At 42.4% G+C, this 21893-nt stretch overlaps 2 long non-coding RNA genes across 11 annotated transcripts in view; one reads left to right on the top strand and one right to left on the bottom strand.

Annotated features, from left to right (window-relative positions):
* LOC116441548 overlaps positions 1-5761 on the top strand; it is a 159024-nt gene extending 153263 nt beyond the window's left edge. For 2 of the 5 annotated variants that reach the window (XR_004239136.1, XR_004239135.1), the window contains one exon: positions 1591-5761. This is a non-coding gene — a long non-coding RNA (uncharacterized LOC116441548). The remainder of the gene's footprint in view (positions 1-1590) is intronic. The other 3 variants (XR_004239139.1, XR_004239137.1, XR_004239138.1) reach the window with 3 other exon arrangements.
* The window catches only part of LOC116441547, a 35623-nt gene that overhangs the window by 3610 nt on the left and 10120 nt on the right, over positions 1-21893 (bottom strand). For 4 of the 6 annotated variants that reach the window (XR_004239129.1, XR_004239130.1, XR_004239133.1 and 1 more), the window contains 7 exons: positions 21220-21328; positions 19820-20347; positions 17494-17712; positions 11062-11162; positions 10002-10180; positions 1473-1632; positions 685-764 (listed from right to left, as the gene is read on the bottom strand). This is a non-coding gene — a long non-coding RNA (uncharacterized LOC116441547). The remainder of the gene's footprint in view (positions 1-684; positions 765-1472; positions 1633-10001; positions 10181-11061; positions 11163-17493; positions 17713-19819; positions 20348-21219; positions 21329-21893) is intronic. The other 2 variants (XR_004239131.1, XR_004239132.1) reach the window with 2 other exon arrangements.

Here is a 21893-nt window from a genome sequence, read left to right as displayed (position 1 = left end):
TTTTAATTCCTATTTTAAGTTGATTTTCCCTTGAGAGGTGGAAAATACCAACACGTATTCCCCTGGCAGGTTCCCATGTCCATTTTTGGGGGGATATCATTAGTGGTGGGATACACCCTTCCCAACCTCAGTGTCAGCACAGATCTCTCATCTCTCAGGCCAGCCAGGAACTGTCCTGCCACTCAAAGGAGGAGGGATGCCCATTTTGGTTGGTCAGCCCATCCCCGCCACAGCCAGACAGGAGTCAGTGAGAAGCTTTTATGTTCCTGATGCACAATTTCTTCCTCCTCAGTCTTGGAGGGGAAAAGGGCTGTATTACATTTGGCCGACCCCTACCTTCTCTCTCTCTAAACGTAGTAGAAAACACAAAATGGTGCTTTTTTCCTACAAAAATAAAGCCCCAGTTTACTGGAGTGGGGTCTTGTGGACACTGAGCTAGAGACACTGTTTTATTGGAAAGGTCTGATGATGTGGCAGAGTAAAGTGTGAGGAAACCAGGCTACTCAATGCAGTACAGTGGGAAGCAAGTGGAAGGGCTGGAGAAGCTGTAGAGATGGCTTGGGCTCCCCCCAGTATTTAAAGTGGAGCCATTCATACCTCCGTGTGTCTCTGCTTGCTGTTTGAAATGTACCCAGTGCATTCAAATCAATGAAACAAGTAACAGAGAAGCACATTTTGGCGTACTTTCCCAGGTATTGCTGGCTTTTTTTGGTGCAAATGACTGATTTGGACGTCATGTGACAGGAGTACCTCAAATTTAGGCCCTAGAAAAAAATATAAGAAAAAAAGATCTTAAAAAAAATTAAAGCAAAACAAAACAAACAACAAAAAGAATCCTGAACAATTTCCTAAAATAAATGTTATTCTCTTGCCTTACTCTGTTTAATCCTATGTATGTAAGTGTGTACAAATATTCACAGGCAAAAATACTACCTGATGATAAAATAGTCCCACATAAGAAATTCTTTACAATATTTAGAGAAACCATAGAGAAATGTGAAGATCAGGTGAGGGGGAACATGTGCCAGCTCACTCCACTAACCTACTTAGATGCAGCTTGGTAACAGCAGAATAACCAGCCATCTGATGCTTTGGATGCTGTGATCATGTGCTGGCACTGTGCAGACCTCAGGTATTGAAACCCTCTCCTAGAAAAATGATGGGATATTTCTTATCCTTGTTATTGCAGAAATTTTAAATACATGTCTGTAGGGTCATGGCCAAGTTTTGCAGTTGCAGTGATTGTAGAACATGAGGAACGTGCACCACAATATTGGGATTTGTCTCTTATGACTTGTCAACCCAACAGACCGGCACCTTCCCCAAGATGAGTGTTCACACCTACATTCCTCCAGGAAAGGGCTTTATGCAAAGGTTTTTTCACCCAACTGTTTGCCTTATAAATGTTGTATTACCTCCATAAATGTGTGTTTGGTTGTACCAATAGATAACATTCCAGTGATGGGGCCTACCTTGTGTGCTCGGGCAGGAACTAACAGGATGGCCATAGATTTTCCTGGAAAATTTAGATAAAATCCTTTTTCAGCTTGCTATGCCTATGGCCTGATTTTGCTTTTTTTTTCATTGCAGACCTCAAAAGCAATCCCCTTGGACATGGTTATATATATTTCACTGTAAGTGAAAGGGAACAAAACAAATAAAAACACAATGAGACTCTTTCTCCACGCTGGTACATTCTTCAAACTTTCTGCTGAGGATTTCCAACAGCATTTGTTGTCACATGGTAAGGGCTCTGAATGAAATTATTGATGGTAGCTGGAAGAGAAAAAAAAAGGGGAAAAAATGAATGAAATCCCTTGAGACAAAAGGTATGTCATGAACTTCCCCAAGTTATTTTCAAGTGTTTCTGCCAGTATCAATAAATCCCTCAAGTTTCAGGATAGGCTACATTAATTACAGGATGGCATTATGCATTTAAAGGTTGCTGAAAGTTATATCTGTGATCAGTCATGTTTGAATTGCATGTTCACATGAAATTTTTTTTTTTAAAATATGTAGGCATGCAGGCGAGCAGCGATAGCCTCCACGATGTTTTAATAGGCTTTTATTAGTCTGTACTTTCCTTGTAATCTTGTTTTACAGTATGTGCATTCAATGTGTTTGTGTCTGTGCTCTTCATGCACACATCGCAGGATGCCAAAACATCCTTCTGCTTCCTTGTTTCCAACCACTTAGTCAGGCACTTGAATGCTTTCCAAATCTTGTTAAAAAACAGCAATAGCACTATCACTTCTTCTTGTCAGAATGTACAGAAAGGGACGGATGGAGAAGGCAGTGGAAAGGTAAAGGAGGAGGCTGAATGGTCAGGAACCCCTGGTGGGAGGTCTTCATAGGTGAGCCCAGTAGAGCCATGGTGCCATGATGCCCAGACCTGATTTGGGGCTTTCCACTGCCTCACTGTGGGGTTTTGGTTCGCTTGCTGGATGAAAAAGCACTGCAAAGATCCTCCTTATACATTACTTCTAAATTTAAAAGTTTACAAAGTAAAAATTCCCTGACTGAAAATCAAAGAGTATTTTTCTGTGCTGATAAAGATTAATTCTATTTCCATATTGAACTGTCTCTTTTTTCCTCCAGGAAAATTTAACATAACATTCAAATAGAGGTGTGTTTTCTTCTGAGTAAAATAGATTTAAAAGTCAACTTTATTTTAGTCACTAATTTTTCTGAAACTAAACTAACTAGACAGGCCAAACCTAGACTCAATAAGTGCTACAAATTTACACTTCTGGTGAGTTGAAAATTGCTCCTGAGACTGTTGAAAGTGTTTCAGTCAGGTGCAGCCTTTCTGGGTTACACTGGGATCATGCAATGCTGGTGGTCCTGGTATGAGCTTTAATTAACTGTATGCTCACAACTGGAGGGAGCAGGGGATGATAGTTTCCCTTGGATTGCTCTTGCAGATGTAGATTCTCTGATGTCTACAGACAGTTGAGTTCACCCCATTGCTACTGGGGAAGGCAGACATGGTTGCCTTGGTTGCCTGTCTCCATGAGGGGGGAATATCTGACCAGTTTGGTTGCAGTCACACAATGAATTTAAATGTGTGTTGATGCAGGCGTACGCCCACACACCCACACACCCGCATGGATCGTGATGAGCACCCAGCCCCAACAGCCTTTAGAAACCCAGATAAAAATAATATTACCTTAGAAAACTTATGCTGTGTGTGAGTGAGATGACTGCAGGGCTCCCACTACCTCCTGGGAGGGGCTGGGATTTCAGCTTCAACTAAGTAACTTGCCAAGAAGTTGTGACACAGCCATTGCAGGCTGTCTACACTACAGCCCGCAGTTGTTCATGGTCAGCAAAAAAGCTGGTCAAATAACATTTATCAGAGTGTTCACTTGGCCTATGCCCCACATTCTGAATAACTTGTTTTACAGATTATTTTTTTCCCAAGATGACAGGCTAAATGCAGGACTTACTAATATAATTCTCAAAAGCAGTCCTTTGTCAAGTCTTGGGAGAAAGTTTGAAGTCAAGTGCCAGGTTTCTCAGCAGAGCAGTGTCTGCGGTCCCAACCAGCTGTGTACTGCGGGAACACACAGCCGTGTGCCAAAACATCTGCTCATAGCATCTCCTTGCAGACGTGGGCTCCATCATGTCAGGTAAGAGATATCCCAGGACTTGAGGTCGTGTGTTGGATCTTCTTGCTCCTCCAAAAGGGAAGGACATGGGTGAGCCTCTTCTGTTAATCTACCTGTGCTTGGTGGAGCAAGGATGGAGGACAAGTCATGCAGGTTCACATAAAACTGCATTTTTCAAATGAGTAGTGTCTTTTTATTTTTCAGGAGAATGACAACCCTGGTTACCTCAAGGCTGATGCACTCTTGGAAAGTGAAATATTTATGGTAATAGTGATGGCAGAGAAGAGGAAATCTCTCTTGTAAGAAAACATGGTGCATAAACACACACCATAGCTCAGGCCACATCTTCATTTCACCCATAAGAAGTTTGTGCAAGTGCAGAAAAGCCCAGGTTTTTCTCTTGCCCCCCAAAGAAACATAATCTACAGTTTATATCGGATGGTTTATGAGAGTTTATTGGAATATCCAACAAGGTTCATGTGATGTATCATAAGGTAAAGCCTGTTCATTGGTGATTTACAAGCAGTGTGTGCTGGTGTTACTGTAATTTATAGACCACAGATGGTCATGGGGTGCCCCTGCTGACTTGTAGCTGAGTAAGAAGCTGAGCCTTGTGTGTCATCTGCTGCCGGTACCTCCGGCTCACTTCCCCAGATTGGTGCTGATCGAGATCTGCCCTCAAACCCAGAGGGTCCCAAGACCTTTGCCTTGCAAGCTGGGGCTATTTCAGGAGGGGAAAGGATACAAATGATTAAGGCTGGGGAAAAAACCCCTAAGCCTATCAGAATGACACCAAAGGAAAATTGCTTTTTACAATAATAACTTCCCTTCTCAAGGCTGGTACTTCACTTGATGGGATTTTGTCACCTGTTAAATGGAAAATGAAGAATGTCAGTCACCCCCTTCATAAGCCAGTCAAAGACAAACACCTGCTCTGCAAAAATTTCTGTATATTCATAGATCTCCCTTGTAATGACCCTTAGGATAGGTCCTATCTTTGTTGTCATCATTTTACCCTTTTATGTAATTACTCTTCAACTATGTTTTACTATGACTTTTTTTCAAGTTTACCTGTCTTTTCTTCTTTAAACCTTATAAAATAATTATGTGTTTATTCCGGCACCTCTTTCTGATTCCCCAGGACTTTGATTCCGGTGGGTGCATGAGGCAGAGGGAGAACCTGACTGGCTGCACATCTCACCCAAATCTTTGGGAGATTTACTGTCTTTGGCCAGGGGATTGGGCCCCTTTTCACTTTTAATTTCTCTGGTTGACAAAGTTCATCACGTCACCTCATATTTCTCCCAGACGTGTTTTTGTCTTGCTGCGTGTGGCCTTGTCCTGCCCGCAGAAATACCACGGTGGTCTCCGTCAGGATCCAGCAGCCTTCGGAGGAACGTGCCAGATCCAGGGACGCCTGGTGCTTGGCTTGCCTGCTGCAGCGAGGTCATGCATTTTAACAAGGCACTGCCGATCCCCTTTTTAAAGGGCATTGATTATGTTTTGTTAAAATGGGCTTTGAACTCAGCTGACCCTGTGCCGGTAGGACATTTCAGGGCTTTTTTTCTGCCTGGACCACACTTGACACCTGTTGGCAAACACAGCTGCAAATGCTGCTGAGAGAAACCTGCATCCGAGCTCAAAACTGAGTGGCTCAATTTTTTCCCAGTAGTAAAGACATAAGAGAATTTGGTGGCTTCTCTAGTTAATAAAGAGAGAAAAAAAACCCAAATTTGTTTTTCTTTATCAAGATGAGGGAAAAAAGCACCCTATAGACAAAAGAAGCAGAAGGAAAGCTGTAATGGAAATAAAACTGACAGCCTCTCAAAACTCAGGTGGCACTTTCCTTTTCCAGTTAATTACAGTTTTAATTACATGGCTTCTTGTGACTCCTTGATACCTAATAAACTAGACTCTGTGGGGCGGCAAAGTTGAGTTTTGCTTGAACTGCAGGTGTAAGGCTCAGTATGAAACATAAATCAACTTCTTAAACATGTTCCCATGGTGTGTTCAGGCTTTTTCTTCCTATTTGCATGTAAAAATCACATCTTTTCACCATTGTTGGGTAAAAAAAAAAGAAAAATATTGAAGCTACAATGGAGAAAGTATTACCTTTGTGTCTTTGGATATAAAATCCCCTTTTACAGGGGGAAAAAAAGAGAGTCTTTCATTTTTTTAACCCCAGATATGACAAATTTTAAAGGAGTGATGCATTACCTACATAGACCCTCTCTCATTAACCTTTTTTTGCAGGGGGTTGGGTGCATAAGATAGAAGAGGAAAGTTCTTTGGCAGGATGAAAGCAAGGGGAGATCAGTATGTGGAAATAAAGAAATATTCAGCCCATAGGAGCTCTGTTTTCCAAACCTCTCCTGAAGGTTTGGAAAACAGAGTGTCTGTTTATTCTTTGTGTATTATGCCATGGAAATGTGTTCTCCAGTCAGGCTCAAGCATGTTCCATATATTACCTCTGAGCGGGGTAACCCGCTGATGACCTGTAGCAGCAAAAAGCTGGAGACAAATACAGTCCAAAAGTTCACATTGGTCTCAATCCCATGGGATCTGATAGGTCACAAGTCTGTGGCAGGAAAATCTACTGTCAAGATGGTCAGTGGAGATTTCAGTGGAAGATTTGCCCATCTTCCCTCTTCCTCAAACCAAACAAAATTGTTTTAAAAAAAGTGGGAGGAAGAAAACAGACAGTAGAGCTTCACATGGCGTTTGGATGGTGTAAAATATGAACAGAAAGGTTCATGTGTGGGACATGAGCGTATCAACAAGTCCTTCTTAACCTGTAAGACTGGGAAGGGCTGGTTTTTTACTGTCTTGTTAGTTTTAACTTCAGCTTGTGATTTGTCTGTTGAAGCATTGGTTTTAAATGAGTGCAAAAAAAGGTGTATTTGTTATGAGTGAAGAAGAAGAGCTCTGGGAAATAGGTGCCCAGGTAGCAGTTTTTCATGCCCAGTAGGGGGAAGAGCCCAAACAGGAAAAATCAAAATGTCCTGCTTGCCTTTCAACAAACATATTTATTTCTGTTGTATTCTCCCATTGCTCATTACCTGAAGCAGCACTATCCATGGCTGGAGCAAGTGTGCTGAAGTCAGCAGAAGGCCTTTCTTGCTCCTCCAAGGGCTTCCTGATACCCACCTACTTCCCCCATGGTACATCCCAGCCTCAGACCCTGTTCCCTGAAAACCACTGACATCTCACTGATGCCCACAGTGTTCAGGGCCACCTGAGGGAACGTCCTATATAAAAATGTTATATGACTTGAACAAAGCAGGCAGATATCAGCGTTAACTTCAATAGAAATCTTGCCTGAAAGACAGTCTTCCTGCAGACTAGACTTGTCTGGTGTCATTTCACCTTGATGTCCTGTTGATGACTATTCTTGGTTGTTTATTATTGTTGCTGTTGTTTTTGTTGTTCTTGTTAAAGATCATAATTTCTTTTTTCCCCCACAGTCTGGCTACCTCCTCTTTTTTGCAACTGCATATGCTTACCTGAACAACTCCACTTCCAAATAACAAGTTTCTCTCGGATTAATATTGTGTTCAATCCCTTGGGTATAACTATCTTGTACTCTTGTTGTCTGTTTGTGCGCAGTGTTTGGGCAGTCCACAGCAAAAATGTGGGGACCTGGACCATGGTCTGCAATTTCTGTAAGTTATGTGGTGTAAGGAAAATAAAAACCCAACCCAACAGCCAAGAGAGAATTTTCAAGATGAGAAAAAGAATTCCTCCTACCTTCCTCCCAAATAGTGTGTTTCATCATCTTTTTCAATTAGTCTTGGTTTTATTTTTGAAACCACACAAAGAGGCAAATATACTGTTTCGTATAGTTTCATATATGGTTTTTCAGAGTGGGAAAGGCAAGGTAAAATTAAGCAAGCTAGAGAAAAGGAAGGAGAGTGGGGAAGGAGAGGAACAGAAGTTTAAAAAATAAAGAAGTTTTAAAAAAATTTAACTCCAGAAAGGTTTTATTCAGAGCTGTGTCTCTCACATCGTGCTGGGATGGGGTGTGTGAGGCATCAGAGCAGCAGCAAGGATTACAAGCTCATGTTGGGGAGAAATCTCACATGCCTATGGCTCAGCAGAGGGATGGACTAAGTGGAGAAATGGCAATGGAAGAAGCAGCAGCATCATGAATGTCTGTCATCCTACCACTCCAAGTGGTGTGGAATGTGAGAAGTAAGAGGAGAAAAAAGTCAAATATGCAAAAAGTCTTTTCAACAAAGAAATAAAGCAAAACTTTCCAGCTGAAGCAGAATATCATTTTGTTTGCTTCTAAATGCTTCCAGTGGAAGTTTTTGAATGAGGAAGAAAAAAACAAACATGCATGGGGTAGGGAAGAGGCCACTTGTTTCTGTGTGTATTAAGTTGCCTGTACCTGGCTGGTTGAGAGCATAAATGGTGTGAGTGACTGCAGAAAGCTGCAGCATTGAGCTGGAGAAAGTGCAAAAAATGTTAAGGACCATCCTAAAGTGAATACATCCCTGCAGGATGGCTGGTCCCATCATGGAAGGGGAGGGTGGTGACACAGTGTTGCGTGCATTAAACCAGATGCCACCAATCCATATGGCAATGTGGTCTGATGTCTTTCAAGGCAGTTCCAACTTGGAAAAGTCTTGGAAAGTTTTCAAATGTCATTTTTATGGTCTGCTGAAACACAAATGTCCATTTTTCATTCCACAGAGAAAGTTTATGTGGAGGAAGGCAGGTGAGAAGCAGCCACCCTCAGACCCAGCCGCCTGGTTCCTGCTTCCGAGCTGGGCAAAGGAAGCGTTGCAGAGTGGGGAGTGTATTTCTTCCCCAGTTGTTGGCAAGCTGTGCTTTAATAACGACATAACAGACAGTGCATGAAGGAATATTAGCTGCAAAAATGGGAAGGAAGCTTGGAAGAGGGTTTCTGTCTAAACTTGGGAACCCAGTGCACATCTGTCCAAACGTACCTGAGGACGGAAGAGTCCGGGTGCTAGAGATCATACCCTCGCTTGAGGCACCACCACCGAGGGGGGGTGGACTTAGCTGGGGAGGGTTTTTTTCAGAGCTGGGCACCCCACTCCACTCTGGGATGGGGTGCATGAGGCATCAGTGTAGTAGTAAGGGATGCAGGCTCATGCTGGGGAGAAATCATGTGCGGCCATGGCTTGGCAAGGGCATGGAGGGAACCGAGAACCAGTGATGGAAGAAGCAGCAGCATTCTCATGGTGGCTGCAAGACCATGCCTTAACATGAGCAGTCACAAGTACCCAAAGCTGCTGCACTGGACTCCCAAGCATATTGCTCGTGTCCTGGTGCTCCTACCCATGGTAAACATTGCAGATCCAGCACTTTAGGGGATCTATTATTTTCTGGTTAAACAAGTCTATCTCTTGTTTTAACCGGCTTAGCTTTTTTTGAGCTGGTCCCTCATAAATTCAGTCCAAGCTCAGCTGAACAATCCTGGTTTTTAACTTTTAGGAGGAACATGACTTATGATTTACTAGGATAGCTATGTCGAGCTTAATGTAATAAAAGCCCAACCTATGTGATGTGTATGGGCTTCTGTATTATAAATATTTAATAAGTTATATGGAAAAAAAGAAAGTATAGGAGTTACAGCAATCATATTAAAGCAACTAAGTAAATGTAAAGAAGGTTAAAGTGTCTAACTCTATACGGCATAAAGGCTAAAGCAAACCAGATCTGTTTTCTAGATACTTTTTCCATGTACAGCTGTAACTGGGCTGCATAGAAATAAAGCAAGTACTTAAAGACAGGCAAAGTAAAGAAAAAAAGAGATCTAAAGCATTTGGTTGGCATTGATAGCAATCATTTCAAAAAGCCCTGGAACATTTAAAGAGAATTAGAAAGGATTTTGCTGGAATCAAAGGGAGAGCACTTTCCATGGCTGGGTGTGTATTTGGGTATCTGCAAACTGATTAAATCAGAGTGAACAGAACAGCCTTGATCATCCAGGACTTTTAAAACAGAAGAAAGGGGTTTTCCGGTTCAGGCACTTTTTTTCTCACTCATGCATCTTATGGTTTTCATTCTTACTTGATGGTAAAGTAACATTTATTTTGCAACAGAGACTCGCAGAGAGCTCTGAAAGGCCCTGCAGGTCAAGCAGCTACAGAGTGCACCAAACCCACAGGGGTGAGCAAACCTGGAAATATTTAGGCTTAGGGGTCTTTTTTTCTTCCATCCTAACCTAAGTTTTGTTCTTAAAGACAAAGTGGATATCTTCACACTTCACTGCAATATCCATTACGAGGCAGACAGTGCTCCTGCCTTCGCACCTCGCTACATGCCATTCCTTTGGCAGCACCAATTCCATAACCACCTCTCCTGCTACACAGGCCAGAAGAGATTTTCGTGAGGACTTTGCTATTGCTGGTGACTTACCCTTGGTATCAGCCACGTGGAGAGAGTGGGATCAAGCCTCCTTAAATCCCTAGCTTTCCCTCTCCTCTTTCACACTGGTGGTGTTGGTGGTCTTGGCTCTTTGCTCTGGTACCCCCCGGTCATCTGGGAGGGAGCTGGGATAGTGCCTTGTTTAATTAACATGTGACAAGTGTGTATTTCTGTTTGTGAAAAGAGAACAGAGGGGAATGAGGCAAAATATTAGAGTCAGACTTAAGGCTGATGCTAAAGAGTGCATCTTCTCCCCAGCCTCCACCCTTCCCACATCCACTTTGGCTTGTGAAGTCTGCTGAAAACAATTCCCTCTTTCTTTTTTTTCTCATCCTTCTTTCTTTCTTTCTTTTTTTTTTTAAGCCTTCTCCTGGCCTAGGCAATGGATTTGTCCAGCAGGAAGTGTGGGAGAAGGGAAGAGTGGACTGTGGGAAAGGGGAGTGGGAGGGAGACCCTCCCCTCATGCAAGGGCTTACATTGGTGGGGCTGTTCCCATCACCCCACTCCTTGCTCCTCCCACACAGCCATGGATAGAGGAGGGCAAGACAGGGGGTGGGATGAAATCAATAGAATTATGAGCACTGGGTGTGGGGAGAGCTGGGGGTGGTGGGGTAAGATGTTTTCCCCTTTGGTCCCAACATGTATTTGATAGAAATTTTAAAGCTGGAAATTAGGGGCAAGCATGGGATGGATGTACTGCAAATCCAATGCAAACAGACAAATGGAACAGGCAAAGTGAAAATGAAATTATATTCATCGCCTGCTTTTCTACCACCTCAGTCTTGTAAAATTCAGTAAACAAGCATACAGTGTAACCCAGCCCCCAACAGAGGTGGCAAGAGCCTTTCCTTTCCATTTGATGGAAAGCCTAAGCTGTTTTTAGGTCAGGGAATGGATCTTCTTGTGATTTTCCTTAATGATATTTAGAAGTCATGCACAGAATCTCCAGCACCCAGAAACTGTTACATTTTTAAAACCTTATGTGGATTCCTACTGTAACCCATGGAAGAGGAAAGCATCCCACATGGACTTCAGGGGGATGCTGTGTTACCTGGAGGAGCGTTTCCCAGCTCGTGCCCGGGGTATCGAGGACACTTGGCCACACAGCTTCTTCCATAAGCGCGGCTCAGCTCCAACCTGCCATCCAGCAGCCTGGTTTTATGGAAAAGCAGGGGTAAGAAAACTCACTTCACGGTGCTGACAGAAAGCAAATTGCAGTGCAGAGAGGGCTGATTCATCTATTAAAATAGGCACCTTTTTCTTTGCAGACCACCTTTTTCTCTAATTTTTGCAGTATTTTTCCTGCTACAATTAACATCCTAAACAACATTAACCCACCTCCCTGCTACCAACAGAGACGCTTTACAGTGCTATGGAGAACTATTTTGAAGGTACAAATCACTTGACCTAAAGACTCTCCCTGGAGTGTCAGTGCTGTGTGCTACATTTTCACTCTGCCAAACTCTTTATTTAGCACATGCTAAAGAACATTTAACATTTAAAGATCCCCTCTGTACATCCTCTAAATGTCTCCATTCTTTGCTTGTAGATTAATATGTCTTCTGTGAAAATGAGATAATTGATTACAGAGCTGTATTATTTACAAATGAAGTGTTGTTCATGTATTGACCTTTCATTTCTATAGCTCAATACTAGTCCTTGTACAGCATTTTTAATTAGTGAAATGGTTACAGAATTACGAGAAAAGAGCTTCTGTAGATGCTTTTAATAAGAGGAAATTTAAAGAAGATTTGCACATTTAAAACTGCAAAACATATTTCTACACCCCAAATCTCTGTTTTGAAAGAGAAAGAAACCTCTTCCTTCCAAAGGCATAAGTGGTAATGCAGGCTGAAGGGGATGATCAGCACACACAAGTGAGCGTTTGCCCTTCACCCTGTTCCGGTAGTTCTTCTTCACCAGGGGATTCATTTCAGCACAATCTCCTTGATGAGCAACCAGCAAAGCCCATGTGAGCATTTCAAGATGAATGACACTGATAAAGTCAGGGGACATGGGCATATTCACAGAAGCAAAGTTCCCAAAATCAGTGGCTATGGGGCACCAAATGCCATTGTCAAAGGTGCTAGAAATGCCAAAGTGGCAAAAAAACCTAGCAAATTCATCCTCCTGAAGCAGGACAGGGCCACCTGACCTGTAGAGCCACGCTGGATTAAATAGTCATGCACCCACAGCCCGGATGGATAGAGTAGGCAGCCCCATCCCTGGCCATGGTATTGCACTCAACAGCTGTGAGCTCCGGATGTCTCAAACCCAGCTGAGAGAGAGATAAAGTGTAAGGAAGCAGGAAGAAATTATGAAATATGGCATAAATACAGTTCACAGGAGTTCGAGGTTTAAAAAATATCCTGCTTGGGAAGGGGAAGGATACCCTGTGAGAGACACCAACAGGCTTGGGAAAGCTTTGGATTTCAAGAATAACCAAGATAAACCTCTCCAGACGTGAGTTTGACTTAGTCCTCGTATAAATGCTTTGGTCTGTTTGTGTCTGGTTTAGTTCGGCCTCTTAAATGAGTACTGTTTCTAGTGAAGGCAGTGATTGGGATGGGGAAGAAGCATGCTGGAGTCAGGCAGCTCCGTGGTGTGCAAGACAAGCCACTCAAGGTGCTCCTTTCAGGTGGCTGATCAAAGGCAGAGGTGCTCACAACACACAGGGAGCATAAACCATTGCAATATTTTAATTTCCACTAATAGAGTCAGACAAACAAAAACAACAACAAAAATTATCTAAATTTAGCCGGACAATCTGCTTCTAATAAAACTCCAAACACGCAGAGCTCGGGTTGATTCCACCATCCTTCCCCAGGAGAGTGAAGGAGGATTTTCCTCATGGACTTCAATATATTCAGACTCATGAATAAAAATATATGAAACATAAAGCAAATCATTTAATTTCTCAGTAACAATGATGCTAGTTACAGCTATAAAACAAATCTTGTAACTGCAGAAGAGGGGTTTTTAAAATCTTTTTTATTAATTCAACAGAACCATATTAAAAATGTCTGTCATTACAAGTCTGGAGAAAAGTATTAGGTTCGAATAAGGTCATTGAGGAAGGATAGAGGAACGTAAGGGAAGAAAGGCTTTAAGCGTGCTTTCAGCATCCTGTGGATACAGAAAAATAGCAGAAATCAGTCTTCAGAGGGTCTGTTTTGGGGGACCTTCACCCCAATACACATGATCCCACCTGTAACATCCACTGAACTGATGAGAAAAACCTCACACCATCATCTTTCAGTGCTCTTTGGGAAATGTGACTTGCTGCTTTGACAGCTGAATTGTTTGCAACCTGTGCTTTATCTGAGGCATCTCAGGCACCGTTTTCTTGTTAAGGGGCTGGTCATGTTCCCTGCTAAGTATCATCATCTTCTGGCCTAGTGCTGATCCCCTGTTCTTACTGAGCAGTCACTGCTGCTCAATGATATTCCAAGAAACAAAATTAGGTATATATTCAAAGCAGCTGAAACAATTCTGCTGTTTATGGCCAGGTCTACCACACAAGGTAAATCATACATCTATGACACAAACCGTGGTATAATTTTGCAGAAGGTGGCAGCAATCTTTGGGCAACCCCAGCTTGTGGCTGTGCCCATGTCTGTGCAGAAAAGTCCCTAACCAGGGCCCATCCACCTCACATGATCAAATTTTTAGCCTTCCTCACATCTGAAAATAGCAGGGTGGGGGTGTGCTGCTTCTTGAACACAATATATCCCATACATCCAGCTTTCTGGGCTAAGCAGGATGCGGGGACCTCTCAGATGTGGAGCCAATAGGGAGCACTCTGGCTACCTGGGATTTTATAAATCTTTCAGCTATCAGTCTTTCAGAGCTCCAAATGCAAAATCCAGCAGCCCAGGATATCATGTGGATTTATGACTTGGGATTTATGAACTGGTCTGGATAAAATAAGAACTGCCTGACTTTTTCTTTTTCTTTTATTTTTTTTTAGTTTGAGAAAAAATAATAAAAGAATGAAAGATTCTTCTTTCTCTTTTCAAAGCTTTTTGTTTATACAAATGTGGATGTCTTGTATATATTCAATTATTTTGATTTTTCTTCTTATCTGTGTGCTTTCTGGGGCTGGAAGAAGAACAGAGAACAAGCAATGCTGCTCTCACAAGGTTTCCTGCCTGACAGGAATCTCCTGAAGAATCAGGGTTTTGGGGCACTCCCAGCCCTTCTCCCAAAGTTAGGAAAGGTGCTGATAAATGTTTAAGAAGGTTTCTGGATATTTCCAAGCAGTGGGGTAGCTCCTCACCATACTGCTGCCCCAGCTCTCACCCACTTTCATCACTTTTTTCCTTAAATAATTTTGCAGCTCATTTTATTTTTCATTTGATGCACGCTGAGTTTTTATTTTAGGTGCATATGCATGCAGACATATATGTACACAATCACACGTCTATTACAGCTGCATAAACATACACACGTATATTTATGAGGGAGTATCAAGGATGGTTTGTATCAAGGTTGGACTAGATGATCTTTGAGGTCTTTTCCAACCTTAATGATTCTATTATTCCACGATTCTATTAATTCTTTTATTAAAAACCAATACAGACTATCTGGTTTTTGTTACTAGCGAACTGTATATATTTTGCTTGAGAGCCCATCCCAAAGGAATTTCTAGTCTTATCTGTAACTTGTGACCTTCCTTTCAATAATTCTCATCTTACAAAAAAAGAAGACATGGTATTTACCTTGGTCAGGAGGAAAACATGTCAGATATATTTTTGTCCTCTCTTCTGATTGACCCTTTCATACCTCTGTTCACAGTTTCTGAATAATTTTCTTCCCGCAATCCTTGAATTCTGTTCGTTCTTTTATGGAACAAGATATCCCTTAGGAAAAAGCAACCTAATAAATAGCTCCAGTCTTTCAACCTCCCACCTTCCCCATCCCCTTGGGCACAGTATTCACATGCTAGCACTGCCAGAGCTTGCCAACACCTCCACCCCAGGTTGCTGAAACCTTTGCACGTACTGTTCACCTCCTCACACCTCAAGCTGGCACCACATAGACGCTGGTACTGCTGTGTTTAACCTCCACATGAGACCTGTACACACCAGTAAATATCTCCTCAGGCTTCTGACAACCTCTTCAGCAGGGTAAGGGGCTGTACAGGGAGAAAAGGCCAGGGAGGGCACATGAGGAAGGGTGCTCTCACCCCTTCTCCTGGTGATGCCCCAGCCACAGAGGCAATGCCACACCAGCACTAGGGGAGTGGGGATGATGCTCCTGGAGCAGCTTCGTTTTGTTCTGCCCATGAAGAACAAGATTTTACATCACCTTTGGTGCCTGAATAACCTAAGGTGGGGGTGTTTATCCCACCGAGGAATTCAAATCATCCAAACAAAACCTCCCAGCCCCTATCCTGTGACACACGACATGGAAATGCAACACCCCTATCCTGTGACACACGACATGGAAATGCAACAGACTCAGTCTAAGAAATGTCAGCAACTGACTCTTTGTGGATCTGAAGGAAAATGTGTTGTTTTGTTTCTAATTACCACACATTCAGAGTGGAGTTTTTTAAAGCATGACTTGCAGCCCAGGAATAATTTGATTTGGAGCTTTTTTTTTAATAAAATCAAGGAGCCCAAATCGTATCTCAGAACTAGATATAAATTACTGCTTAAAAAAAAAAGAACTCAAAACTTATATTGGTTTTAAATTATTCCATGTGAATTTTCCAATTTCCATCTCTTTTTCAGCTCAGAAGTTATGTGGTGAGCAACCAGGTTTGGGATGGGGAAGCCAGGAGACTACTCCCTGCCTTAGCACCTCCCTAACCTCAGCTTTGGTTAAGAAAGTTTGCTGAGAATTTCATGTGAATTAATGAAATTTAATGAGCAGTGAGGAAGGTAGTGTTTGGAAATATGTCCTTCCTGTTTTCACCCCACTCAGCATGTGTATCCCTGGTGACTCAGTTATCCACTGCAGTTCCTATTCAGGCACTGGAGATATTTTGGGGGCAGAGTGGGGGGAAGAATAATTTTTCTCCTCTGCAGGCCTTTTTCTGTCCGCTTTTCACATCACTGGAAGCTGGAGAAGAACAGGTGGCTCTTGTTTTGACACCAGGGATGTGGTACCCACACCAGAGCAGCTGTGCGCTGGAGCTGGGGAGGGCAGTGGAGCAACAGTTGTCTCCTGGGGACATCCCAAGTCTCTCACCCCTCTCCCTGCAGCACCCAACCCTAACAAAACCCGCCACACACTGATTGTGTGCCAAAAGCATCTTCACTTGGCTGCTTGGTCCTGGTACACGGCTCCTGCTCTCCCCCAGTCCCGGTACCATCTCTGCATGGTCCATTTAAAATTATCTCTCCATCAGAGAGCGAGGGAGGGGGCTGGGGGCAGGCTCTGGTGCAAGGCACTAAGTGTCTGGACCCTGCTAAGTTCAAAGGCAGCCTCCCTCCCACCCCGAGGAGGGATGTAGCCGGCCGGAGGATGGCTGGAGGCCACACAGACGGGAAGGTATGTAACAATCCATTTATCACTTTGCAAATATTAGTGCTGCTTGCATTTGCTGCAGCAATATTTCTTCTTGGAAATTGGTGAAGTGAGTAATAACAATGTTATTTATTCTAAGACCTTGGAACTGAGAAGCAATAACAGGGGGACTGTTCCCTTGAAAGCTTCAGAGGTGCAGGAAATATAATGGGGGGTGGGAGGTGGGGGGGGACGATGGGAAATAGACCAACAAAGATCTGGAGGAGAGAAAGCCATCGAAACATTGTGTTTAATTTCTTTGCCCCAAGGGTAATAAAATGCTTTTTATAATGATTTATGTATAAACAAGGTGGGGTGGGAAGAAGGGTGAACATTTCAGATTCATCTCTGGCTGGAACATCCTGCAAGGTAGCAGGGCATGCACCTTGGGTTCACGGTCTAGCAAAGAACCTCCTTCACCAGAGGAGACCAGAGTCTCCTTGTTCTCTTCTTTCTTTTTTTTTTATTTCCCCTCCCCCCCCCCCCTTCCCCTTCCATCCCTTATCTGAATATATAAGGCTGCCCTTTGCTCAGATTTATGGGTTGGGGCAGCACTGTGTGTATTTACAGTCTCCTGACCTGCAGACCTACAGCTGAACAAGAGCAGGAGGAAACCAGGGCCTGTTCCATAAACAGAGACAGATACGTGGGGGAGGCAGCAGGAATTGTGAGCAGCACTTAACATTTTTAACTATTTGGCCAAGCCAAGGAATCAGTGATTAGATTAGAGGGAAAGAAAAATGAGAAGTGGGATTAAAGATTCCTGAATCTGGGAAGGTGGGGGAAAAGGACAGCAACAACCAACAGAGGCCCCAGGTTTGTCATGGGGAGAAATTAAAAGTTATTGGGCTGTTATAAAATGTTTTCCAGGGCAAAAGGGAAGAAATGAAAGCAAATCTCCAAAGCGTTTTAATCAAGTTGAGCTTTCCTTGGGTAGAGCCAAACAGCGCTTTTCAAGTCTGATTACCTTTTGAGGAGGTAGATTACTTAGTGTGTGTTTATTCAGGTACTAATTGCCTCAGATTAAGTCAAAAAAAACCCTTACTCGATGATAATAAATAGTTCTTAGGTCCATATCTATCCATTAGTTTGTCGGCAGAAATTCAGTGCAGATGAGAAAACATTTCAAAGGGGCCAGAGCATTACTCAACTTCTCAGAGGCAAAGGCAGCAAAAGTGGCAACAACCTGGAAAATAAATATATGAAATGCAACGTATGTAGAGGTCACAATATAGCATAAGTATATCAACATGATGAACAGCTTTGATGAAAATGGTAAACAAAACCACCCTCTCTTCCTGTGGCTTGTTTTACATTGCAATAAACCACTGACTCTATAACCTATCAGAACATGCTGAGATTTTATGCATCATTTCCAACTACTATTTGAACATTTGGTTTAGAGTAGTCATGAACCATAATTAATGGGATTTTTTTGTGTGTGTGTCCTGATAAAAAGCAAGCTTTATTGTATTTTATTACCTGTTGGTCCAAAGCTCCATATAGATGATGTAAATTCATTGTAGGTTTTAGGCTGGGGAAAAAGAGGAGGTGGGGGTTTTGCACATGACTATGATGAATTAACGTTTACATTTCTAATCAAACCCAGAGGTTTAGCTTGAGATGCCCAGTCCAAATTTTCTTTGCTCCTGTGAGTGAGTTGGTAGCGATGGGACACAGAGATTTTGGCCCAGCTCAGCCTACCAGGAGGAAAGGGGAAAAAAACCCCAACAACCCAGGCACCACAAAGACCATGGAGATGAATGGCTCTATTTTATGAGCCATAAAAGTTTTATTCATCTTGACACCGAAACAGGTTTAGGCAGCGAGTTGACACGCCTTAAATAAATAAGTGGAATTAATTCTCCAGCTCTTGAAACAATAGCAGCATGCCCATAACGCTGAGAGCTGCCCCGTTGTTTCCCGTTGCTGCTCGATATTGATATTATTTGTGGGTTGTTTTTTTTTTCCTCTGGGGCCTGGTTTCTCCACTTCAGATTCTTCCCCTGTTTTATTAGAGGTTGAAAAAGGTTCAAGACCTGGTTGTACCACTGCTCCCACCGACAGCTAAAGAACCAGTTTGGCGTCTGGTTTGTCTGTTGTTTTACTGCTGACCTTCAAATCAACTTTCCCCTCTGACCCCAGGAGGCATCTATCATGACAAGAGGCTGTTTAACACAAATGGTGCCCATTTATAGGGGAAGAGAGTCAGAAGATTTCCTTGGTTGTTGGTTTTTTTTGTTTTCTTTTTTTTTTTAATGAAGAATTTGGTTTTTTCACCCCTCTTTTCTCAGTCACCACAGGTGAAATCCCTCCTAGCAGCTGGCTTATGAAATAATGCAAGGGGAGGCCTTAATGAGCTGAAAGCACCCTCAGCTGGAGATAAATATATGCAAATGAGATGCACAAACAAAGGAGCCCGGACAGAGAAATATCTGCAATTCCAGCAAAATGCTGCCTGCAGCTAGAAGATGAACAGCTTTGATAAAATGGTAACAAAAAGCACCTTTTTCTCCTCCAGCTTGTTTTACATTGCAATAGAGCATTGTTATTGTAACCCACTGGAGCATGCAGAGGTTTTCTGCCGCTTCAAAAAAAAAAAGAAAACCTGTTTAAACATTTGTTTTTAAGGCATTCACGGGCTATGAGCAATGTGATAGCTTGCAGTTTTTTTGGTGGCTTGGGGTGGGTTCTTTTGGGGGTGTCGGTTTGGCCATGGTGGGTATTTTGGGCGTGTCTTTCTTTTTAAGCTGTTTTTAAATATATATATTTTAATATATATTTTACCTGTTGGTCTCTCTCTGACTCGGGTTGCTGATGATTTTGGTCATGATGTTTTGCAAGGGGGAAGGCAGGGTGGGGGTGGCTGTTGGTTCTTGAAAAAAAGTCCAAGTTTTGCTTTCAAATTTGGAGGGAAAATCCAAGTTGACAAGTGGTAAGAAGCAGCTCGGGGCCGGGGGGAGAAGAAGGGAAAAAATCCAGACTTGAACATTCACCAAGCAGCACCCAAACAGGCAGCTTTAATGAAAGCAATCAAGCCTCGGAGCTAATTCAAAGACAGACATCTAACATGCTGATTTTAATAAGCTTTTAAAAGGCAATCTCTAACTTTTAAAAGTCGCTCTTTTTAATTTAATTGGGGGGTTTTTTTGGTTTATATATTGCCAAAACAAACACAGTCACTAAAATATGTTTTCAATATGTATAAGTAGCATATCTAGACAATGTTTTAAATTAGCCCTGTATTTTGAGGGGAGGGGGAGAGGGTGGAGGAAGGAAAGAAAGAGGCTTACTTGGGATGAGTCGAAGACATTTTCCAGGGGTCATCATGTCAAAATAATACCTTTATCTTCTCGTCCTTGCCTTTATGAATCCTCCTGTGTGAACGTATGGATGCCTCTTTACCTACAGGCTTCTTCAGAAAACAACCCCGACCAATCGTCTCTCGGAGATAGGCAAATCTGCCTTTCTAAAAGGCAGAGGAGAAAAAGGCAGAGAAAATACAGTGCTGTTTAACTTTTAACCTTATGATATCATTAAATAGATCGTTATGGATTTATAAATGGAGGGTAAACACTATAAAGTTTAGAGGGCCTTTTACTCCAGGCACTAACCACAATTTTTATATCTGGCAAGAAGAAGAAAAATAGACTTACCTTTAAGGGAAAAAATCCCCCTCTTTCTTTGGCACTTACAGATGTTAGAGCAGACAAGTGTCGGATTTCCCAATGTCAAGAAGATTTCCTAATTTTTCACAGCCTTCTCCTGTTGCATTTTTGGCCCGATGTGAGAAGCATCAATTTAATTTGTGGGGCTGCGCACTGGAAATCAAGATATACATGTATGTGTGCTTTAATGAACCCTAAAACCTGACAGGCAGCTCTGCTTCCAGTTGCCCCAAGCTCAGGATTTCAAGAGTTAATAAAAACTTGGTTCTATTAGGAAGGCTTTCTTTTTGCAGCCCAGGTTTGTAGCAGCATAATTATGTTCAACTGCTGCTGTTTGAAAAGGGCAAACAGCATCTTAGGCACAGAACAATGAAATTACAGCTGAGATTTAGGTTAGCAAAAGCCGTCTTCTGCAGGCTTTTATGATTCATTATTTCCCATTAAATACAGTATTAGAAGTGTACACCAGATAGCTCATGGTTGCTGCGCTCAGAGCACATTATCTATATTACACAGGTCTGGGGAGCAGAATTAGAAAACTTTGGGGGAATGAGCAATATGTGTTTGCTGATAGAAGTACCATATGGCTCATCTTCCTCAATTGCTTTCATTGCGACTCTGATGCTGGAGAAATTAAAGTTTTATTTGATGTGGCACAGCTTAATGAACTGTCTTCTGTTAGGAAAATTGAATATGTTTCCTGTTATTTGAGCACAGAGCCCTCATGGTTTTGGCTGATGAGGGATGCATTATGTATTGTTTATTTAGCATTTTGAAAACAAAAGCAGATATTGGAGGTAAAATTGATTACTGCAGGATGTGTTATATAATCACATTTTTCTCTCTTTAAATTATGGCCTTGCCTATTGTTTTCATGGCAGCATTTTTTGAGGAGGGGTGAGGGCATCCCCTAGTAAAAAAAAGGGGTTGTTGAAGCAAAGTATATAATCTCTGCTTTGTTTAAAAGCAGTGCTAGAACTTTTTAAGTTTAGAGAAGGACATGGAAAAAAAAGAAGTGCACTTACACACATATTAACCTGCAGGCCCAGTGGCTGCCATGCCGTTGGTCTGGGGATGCTTGAGGACTGTGTGTGCACTGGGCTGTATCATTAGAAGAAGACTCATTTCTCCGTCCTAGGTGGAGGACACAAAAGAGAACATCCAGAATTCAGGAACCGAATACCCTGAATTTAACATTTCTTAGTATGCCAGACAGAGTTCATTGCAAAATGTTAATACCTGCAGGAGGGGGGGAATATAGGTGCGGAAGATATTGAAAATTATTGGGAGAAGCAGAGCCCATGTTACCAGGCACTGCAATATCAGTCATTTATCTGGGACAAGAAATAAGATATTGATGGAAAGATGGCTCAGATTAAAGGCAATGTATGGTTTTGGCTTTTTTTTATAGTGTAAACTGACATGCACACACCAAGGATTATATACCCTACCCGTGTCATTGGAGTGGTTGGCAGCAATAAGCCCAGTGATAGACAGGGCTGTGGGTGCTAACCTTTCTTCTCTCTGAGGGAGCAGACAACTATATTTCAGCTCTGAAACTTACAGACAAAAAACATTAATATCTCTGAAGTATGTTATTCTTATTAATTCTACTTCTACTTGTTGGAAATCCTGCCCAATGACACCCTCTGACTTTTGCTGCTGTTGATCTCCCAGGAAAAGGGAGTTAGGGAGCAGG

The sequence above is a fragment of the Corvus moneduloides genome, chromosome 3 (genome assembly GCF_009650955.1).
Source record: "Corvus moneduloides isolate bCorMon1 chromosome 3, bCorMon1.pri, whole genome shotgun sequence".
Classification (NCBI taxonomy): Eukaryota; Metazoa; Chordata; class Aves; order Passeriformes; family Corvidae; genus Corvus; species Corvus moneduloides.
Note: the sequence above shows the minus strand (reverse complement) of the source record. Positions and strands in the feature narration are given on the sequence as shown.